Source organism: Jatropha curcas, chromosome 6 (assembly GCF_041381405.1).
Source record: "Jatropha curcas cultivar XTBG-Jc1 chromosome 6, XTBG_Jcur_1.0, whole genome shotgun sequence".
In the NCBI taxonomy this organism is placed as follows: domain Eukaryota; kingdom Viridiplantae; phylum Streptophyta; class Magnoliopsida; order Malpighiales; family Euphorbiaceae; genus Jatropha; species Jatropha curcas.
In genome coordinates this window covers 15,433,625-15,442,619 of record NC_143156.1, presented here as the reverse complement: position 1 = coordinate 15,442,619, position 8,995 = coordinate 15,433,625, and positions in this window count along the sequence as shown.

Genomic DNA, 8,995 nt, shown 5'->3' with positions numbered 1-8,995 from the left:
CATGAAGATTGGGCAATTTCTTCTGGAAATGCATGTTCAAAGTCCTGCAAAAGATCAACAAACACACTTGGCAAGGATGGGTTAAGATCATTAGTGGCCAAATAAGCTCCCTTGCACAAAGGTACAAGTATAGGCTGATTGTTGTACAAAGTATGTTTATCCTCTCTTGTCCTAGCTATCAAACTCACATTCTTTTCTTTTTCTTTTCCCTCTTTCTTTTTATATGCACTATGTGTATTTTCACTCATTTTATTTTCAATCTCTTTTTCTTTCTTTACAACCTCAATTCTCATACTTTCCTTTTTACAATGGTCTTCATACACTTCTTTTGAGGAAAATGCGTTAGAACGGTCATCCGCCCATCCTTTGTGAATGAATACCTATTGAGGTAATCCACACTTTTCCTTCCTTGCACCCTTCCTAACTTATTGTTCAAATCCCTAAAGTAATGATTAGGATTATCGACCTCCTCATCTTTAGGAGTTTGAAATCTAGTTGGTGTAGTACTAGGACGAGCTCTTGTTGTATTAGAGCTTTGGGCGGCTTTAATCTCCTGCAACTCCTTTTTCATATCTTGGAGGAAACTGTTGTGGATTCTAAACTGCCCTTGGATTGACTCCATGAAAAGTTTCAATTGAGGATCTTTAATTTGATTTCCTTCCTCGCTGGTTTCTCCAAGCTTGCCTGTACTCATGATTAGTACTTAGAAAAAATAGAAATCACAAAAGAATAGTGTTAAGGTAAAAACACTCCCTCACGTGTTTACACTCCTTACCACTCCTTGCAATTCCTCCAATTGTACTTCAGAATTTCCAAGCCAACCAACCAACTCAAAGAACGTTTAGAACACGAGGAAATAAACCTTAACACGGAAAAGTAAGCACAAATTTTAGAAAGAACACTTAAAAACGAAATGGATAGTAGTACAAGAACTAGATTATGTACTACTTGATTATATCAGTTTAGAGTGTAGAAACAAGCAAACACACCCTAATAATGTAATAGAAGCAAAGAAGGCACAAACAAAGAAAAATAAAACTGGAATTTAAAAAGACAAATTCTGGATATAATGTATGAATTTAGTTCACTACAAAGCAAACCAAATATGGACCTAATTTAATTCTACCCAATCAAAGCAAGCAAACAATAAAACCAAAATTTTTGTCACAAGTTGATTAATTTTATCTCTAAAAATGCATGCTTGTGCAAATAAGTGTAATATAGGCTGTCCTAGCAAAATAATTAACTTTTCCAGCAATGAGTTTGTATTTTCTCAAGATAAGACCCCAAACCAAGTCAAAATATGCTGCCCTTCAAATAAGTAAAGGATAGGCTGTCAATTAAGATCCCTAGTCAAGTCAAATATTCTGCCTTTAATTAAATATGAGATAGGCTGTCCTAGCAAGAATAATTAACTTTTCCAGCAATGACTTTGTATTTTCTCAAGATAAGATCCCAATTAAAGTCAATATATGCTACCCTTCAAATGAGTGTAAGATATGCTGCCAATAAGTTCCAAAATCAAATCAAATATTCTGTCTTTAATTAAATGTGAGATAGGCTGTCCTAGCAAGAATATTTAACTTTTCCAGCAATGACTTTGTATTTTCTCAAGATAAGATCCCAAATCAAGTCAAAATATGCTACCCTTCAAATGAGTGTAAGATAGGCTGTCAATAAGTTCCAAAATCAAGTCAAAGTATTCTGTCTAGGTTGTCCAAATTAGAATATTTAGGTTGTCCAGCAATGACTTTTTGTGTCTCCCAATTTCAATTTAGGTAGGTAATGGCTCTATATTCTGGGTGTCCAGCAATGACTTTTGTGTCTCCCAATTCAATTTAGGTAGGTAATGGCTCTATATTCTGGTTGTCCAACAATGACTTTTGTGTCTCCCAATTCAATTTAGGTTGGTAATGGCTTTAACCAGATCTGACTTATCTTTCCTTTTTTTTTTTTTTTTTTTGATCAAGAAGATTGAGGAAGACAAACAAATCTCCAGATTTGGTATTTAATAACTAATACAACTGATTTTTTTTTTTTGAAGATTTTGGAATAACTCCAAAGTATAATCGAACCCTTAGCAAACACAAAAGAATTTGCAAGATGAAACCAGATCCAAGAAGATCTAAAAAGCAAATTCTAGATTCAAGAAGATTTAAAGAGAAAAATCTAGATCCAAGAAGTTCTAAAGAGAAAAACTCATATCTAAGAAGATATAACAAGAAAATTCTAGATCCAAGAAGATCTAAAGAGAAAAACTCAGATCTTGAATTTAAACAAGCACTAAGACAAACATCAAAGGAAATCCAGCAACTAGAAAACTCAAATTCCTAAACTAAGATAACAGAACTTACCTTAAATATTTGATTTGGCTCTGATACCAAATGACAAGGAACCCAAAGGAAATGAATTCCTAGAACCCCTAATCGAGTGGATCGGATCAAAGATTAAGATGAATCCCCCTCTATGGCACCCCACATTTATACAAAAACGGAAACACCAATAATCGAGTAAAGAACAAGATAATAAAAGTGTAATTCTTGTATTGCTTGCAAACAGGCCAAATCTAAGTCTATGCCTCATGGATTATACATGCCTTTACCTGTTCCTAGTTCTCCTTGGATTGATATATCCATGGACTTTGTGCTTGGTTTACCTAGGACTAGGCATGGTAAAGATAGCATATTTGTTGTTGTTGATAGGTTTAGCAAGATGGCTCATTTTATTCCTTGTCATAAAACTGAAGATGCTAATAATGTTGCTGATCTATTCTTTAGAGAAGTGGTAAGGTTACATGGGGTACCACAAACTATAGTTTCAGATAGGGATGCAAAGTTCCTTTCACACTTTTGGAGAGTTTTGTGGGGTAAGCTTGGAACTAAGTTACTTTATTCTACAACTTGTCATCCACAAACAGATGGACAAACTGAGGTTGTGAATAGAACCTTAGGAACCTTGCTTCGTGCCATTGTGGGTAAAAACTTAAAAACTTGGGAAGATTGTTTGCCATTCATTGAGTTTGTATATAATCGTAGCATACATTCTACTTCAGGTTAAATCCATTTGAACTTGTTTATGGTTTTAACCCACTAACTGTATTAGATCTTGTTCCTTTACCTTTGAATGAACTTTCTAATTTAGATGGTGCTAAAAAGGCAGAATTGGTGAAGTCTTTACATGAGAAGGCTAGAGCCAACATAGAAAAGAGGAACAAGCAATATGCTAATAAAGCAAACAAGGGCAGGAAGAAGTTGGTGCTTATGCCAGGTGATTGGGTTTGGGTACATTTTCACAAGGAAAGGTTTCCCAACCAAAGGAAGGATAAGCTCGATGCACGTGGAGATGGTCCATTCCAAGTCTTAGAGCGCATTGATACGGAATTGATACCACTCAACCATAAAGCTCAAGGAAGCATGGGGAACACCTAAGTTTCTCACATTAATGGAAGCACAAGTTGAGATGGAATCTGAATTTCAGCATATGGCACACCCCAAACCGTGCTAGGTTAGTACGCCCGTGCAAGGTGGCACGCCCCGAGTCGTGCAAGCCTCTGCCTCTCACAAGGAAGTACTTGACTTGAAGCACGCCCGTGCAAGGTGGCACACCCCAGACCGTGCACTCCTCTGCCTCTCGCGAAGGAAGCTTTACATTGAAGCACGCCCGTGCCAACTAGCACGCCCCAGGCTGTGCACTCTTCTGCCTCTCGCGAGGAAAACTCATACATACACGCACGCCCGTGCCAACTAGCACGCCCCAAACCGTGCACTCTTCTGCCTCTTGCGAAGGAAGCTTTACATTGAAGCACGCTCGTGCGCATTGGCACGCCCTAGACCGTGCACGCCTCTGCCTCTCGTTAAACTAGTTAGTTTATTTTGAGTTTTTGCAATGTTAATGGGTTGGGCCTCCTATAATTCAGCCACCCTTGATTATTTAGCCTTATTTTGTTTAGATTTAGTCAATCTTTAGTTGATTTGGATTAGATATCCAAATCCTTAAGTTGTTAAGACTTTTAGTTGGTTTAGATTTGCTAAATCCTTATCCTTAGCTGATTTAGACTAACTAATCTAAATCCTTTAAGGATCTGGACCTCTTAGAATTAGTCTAAATAGCTTGCTATATTGTAATTATTTATTATTCAATCAATTAATAAAGAGAGACTTTCTTCTTCATGCTTTGGCGTGTCCTTACTTTAGAGAGAGTGTGAGATTGCACTCTTCTAATTGCATCAAGAATCAAGGTAAACTTATCAATTCTTTTGTGGCGTTTATCTTATTCTTTTACTCTATTATTGGTGTTCTTGCTTCTTTAAGCTTTGGGTGCCATAGAGGGGGGTTTAGTTCGATCTTGGATCTCTTCCAAAACTTGTCATAGAGTTCATGGAATTTATTTCCATAGGGTTCCGCGTCACGCATCAATGACAATGCCTACAAAATAGACTTGCCAGGTGAGTATGGTGTTTCTGCAACTTTTAATGTTAGTGATTTGTCTCCCTTTGACATGGATGCAGATTTGAGGACAAATCTTTTTAAAGAAGGGGGGGATGATACGGATCCACTATCACCAACCACCTATAGAGATCAAGGGAACAAGGACTACAACAATGACAATCCATTAGTACTTCCTAGTGGACCAATTACAAGGAGCCGTGCAAAGAAGTATGGAGCAACCATGTCCTTATACATTCAAGAACAAGTCACACAAGAGCTCCATGACCTTGCTTTCAACAAGTGCTATGAAGAACTTGATGGAACTCCTATGTTTCTCACATTAATGGAAGCACAAGTTGAGATGGAATCTGAATTTCCAGCATATAGCATGCCTAGACAATGCTATGTTAGCACGCCCGTGCAAGCAAGGTGGCACGCTTCAGGCCGTGCAAGCCTCTGCCCCTCGCAAGGAAACACTTGATTTGAAGCATGCCCGTGCCAACTAGCACGCCCCAGATCGTGCAAGCCTCTGTCTCTCGCGAGGAAACTCTTACACTAAAGCACGCCCGTGCCAACTAGCACGCCCCAGACCATGCACTCCTCTGCCTCTCACAAAGGAAGCTTTACATTGAAGCACACCCGTGCGCATTGGCACGCCCTAGACCGTACAACCCCCTGCCTCTCATTAAACTAGTTAGCTTATTTTGAGTTTTTGCAATGTTAATGACGCGAAACCCTCTGGAAATAAATTCCATGAACTCTATGACAAGTTTTGGAAGAGATCCAAGATCAAACTAAACTCCCCTCTATGGCACCCAAAGCTTAAAGAAGCAAGAACATCAATAATAGAGTAAAAGAATAAGATAAACGCCACAAAGAATTGATAAGTTTAACTTGATTCTTGATGCAATTAGAAGAATGCAATCTCACACTGATACGGATCAAGGGAGCAAGGTGAAGGATCCTCTAGCTCTACCCGAGGGACTAATCACAAGAGCTCGTGCAACCAAGCTACGAGTAGCCTTGAATGCATTTACTCAAGAACAAATCACATTGGAGCTTCAAGATCATAATTATGCAAGATGTGAGATGGAACTTAAAGAAGCACCAAAGCTTGTTATGGTGCTTGAGGCGTGCAAAGAGGCTGCCCATTGATGCATTCTACATGGTTCTATACTTAGGCAAATTTAGGAGGATGTTATTTTATTATGAGCTTAAGTATGGGCTGTGTAGGGCCTCTGGCCCATTTGTCTTGTTTTTATTTAAATTCTATTAGTGGACTTAATTAATTAGTGTAAGGCTGGTTGGGCTTATTTTCCAGAGGTGGGCCAGTCCTAGATTAGTTAATGTTTTAAGTCAGGCTTATTTTAATTAGTTAGCTTGGACTTGTATTTAATTAAGCCCAATTGGGCCACATTAGGTTTAGGCCTGGGCTAACTTTAAGTTAATAGTTAAATTAGGGTTAGCTTAGGTTATTTATATTGTTTTGTAAGAGCTGCACGGCAGCCAACATTAATTTTGAATCAAAAACCAACGTGTTTTCTTTGTTCTTCATCCTTGCATGAATAGAACCGAATCTTCCTTAGTAATTAGGCTTGTGAGTTCTACAAGATTAATTGCGCCAAGAATTTCAGATTTGTTTTCAAGAGTACTTGAAGGTAAGTTTCTGATTCTTGTTCTAAATTCCTTGTTTTTCTCTCTTCAAGAGTACTTGGGGGTTAAAGGGATTAACGGGTACTTCCGTGATTGCATGTTTTCCGCTAGATTTCCTTGTTGATTTGCAAGAGTACTTGTTAATTAGCTAGGGTTGCATTACACACCCTCTAAAAACATGAACACGCCAAAGCATGAAGAAGAAGTCTCTCTTTATTAATTGATTGAATAATATGTCTTTAATTACAAAATAACAAGTTATTTATACTAATCTAAGAGGTCCAGATCCTTAAAGGATTTAGAGTTAGCTAAGGATTAGGATTTAGCAAATCTAAACCAATTAAGGATATGACTAACAAAAATCATAACAACTTAAGGATTTGGATATCTAATCCAAATCTACTAAAGATTGACCAAATCTAAACAAATCTAGGATAAGGAATAATTAATCCAAACCAACTAAGGATAAGGAATAATTAATCCAAACCAACTAAGGATAAGGACTAACTAATCCAAACCAACTAAGGATAAGGAATAATTAATCCAAACCAACTAAGGATAAAAATAAAAGGGTGGCCCAATTTATTGTGACCCAACCCATTAACAACATTAGAACTCAAAACTAACAAAAATGGGCTAACTTATTATGCCAAAGTTAGGCTCTAGTATGGCCAGGGCATGCCATATGCTGGAATTTCAGATTCCATCTCAACATGTGGTTCCATTAATGTGAGAAACTTAGGTGTTCTCCATGCTTCCTTGAGATCTATGGTTGAGTGGTAGCGATTCCGTATCATTCCCCTTTTCCTTGAAAAGATTCGTCCTCGAATCTTAATTAGAAGTTGAGGTATCCATGCTCTCTTGATCTCCATGGTTGCTCCTTATTTCTTTGCATGACTTCTTGTAATTGATCCACTAGGTAACACTAATGGATTTTTCATGTTGTTCTCCTTGCTCCCTTGAGTTCCATGGATGAGTGATGGCGGATTCGTACCATTCCCCCTTTCCTCTAAAAGATTTGTCCTCGAATCTGCATCCATGTCAAAAGGAGACAAATCACTAACATTGAAAGTAATGGAAACACCATATTCACCTGGTAAGCCTATCTTGTAGGTGTTGTCATCAACTTGCTCCACGACTTGGAATGGTCCATCTCCACGTTCATCAAGCTTAATCTTTCCTTGGTTGGAAAACTTTTCCTTGCGAAAATGTACCCAAACCCAATCTCCAGGTTTAAACACATCATGCCTTCTTCTCTTGTTAGCACGGTTGGCATAGCCTTTATTCTTCATGTTCATATGAACCCTAGTCTTAGCGTGTATCTCCTTCACCAATGGAGGCTTCTTCTTACCATTAGGGAATCCCTGCAACAAAGAAACAGAACTAGAAGATGGAGAAGAAGTGTCAATGTTAGTCAAATTACGCAAAAACTCCTTAAACCGAATCATTAGGACCGGTCTACCTAGACTCACACTGTTTTGGATCTCTCTCTTTTTCACATACACAATTTGTTTCTCTTTTTCACTCACAATTGGGCCATTAATTTGTTTTGTTATTTTTGTGGCCTCTTTCTCTTCCTCCTTACTCTTTTCACTCTTTTGTTCTCTCAATCTTGAAGTTTCACTCTCTAATGGGCCATCATTTTGTTTTATTTGTTCTGTGGCTTCTTTGATACGGATCCACTACCACCAACCACCTATGGAGCTCAAGGGAACAAGGACCACAATAATGGCAATCCATTAGCACTTCCTAATGGACCAATTACAAGGAGTCGTGCAAAGAAGTATGGAGCAACCATGTCCTTACACATTCAAGAACAAGTTACAAAAGAGCTCCATGACCTTGCTTTCAACAAGTGATACGGATCCATCATCACTCGTCGCTGGATCACAAGGAGGCATGGTGAACGACGAAGGAGATCCATTGGTGCTTCCTATTGGACCGATTACAAGGAGCCGTGCCAAGCGATATGGGGCAGCCATATCATTATTTGTTCAAGCCCAAATAACACAAGAACTGCATGATGTTGCATTCAACAAGTGTTGTGAGGAACTTGAAGGCATTCCTAGGCTTCTAATGTTGTTGGTGGCTCTTTAAGTGGAGGAAAGCACGCTGCTACAGTAACGTGCTACAGGAACTCAGAAGCGCTACAGTGCTACAGGAACGTGCTACAGGAACTCAAACGCGCTACAGTGCTACAGTTAGCGTGTTTTATGTGTTTTATGCTTCATTAAGCCCTAGTTTCTTGTTTTAGTATAAATATCTTGTATTCCATGTAAGAACACAACTTTGAGACATTGAAAACTTCATTTGTTCAAGCTTTGCTTGTTCTCCTTTGCACAGAGTGATAGTGAGAGATTGCTTCCTCTAATTGCATCAAGAATTAAGGTAAGCTTATCAACTCGATTGTGGCGTTTATCTTGTTCTTTGCTCGATTATTGGTGTTACCGTTTCATTATAAACGTGGGGTGCCATAGAGCGTTTAATCTCGATTATTGGTGTTTCCGTTTCATTATAAACGTGGGGTGCCATAGAGGCGAACTTATATCTCATTCTTTGATCCGATCCGTATCATTTGGTGGCAAGAGCCAAGATTGAGGAAGATGTCCAAATCACCATGTCACGATTCCTTGGAGGTCTAAATAGCGATATTGCTGATGCTTTGGAGATGTATCGCTATGATACACTAGAGGAGATGGTAGATATGGCCATGAAGCTAGAAAGGCAGAAAAGGGGAAAGTCTACCAACAAATATTCCAACAATACTTTGGGAACCAAATGGTCCAAAGGAGGTGAGAAGAAAGATTTCAAAGGTCCTAGTTTCCAAAGAACAGAATCAGTTTCGAAAGGTAAAGAGGTTGCCCAAACTACATTCAAAAAAACAAAGGTACTTCTAACTCTATAAACCCTGCTAG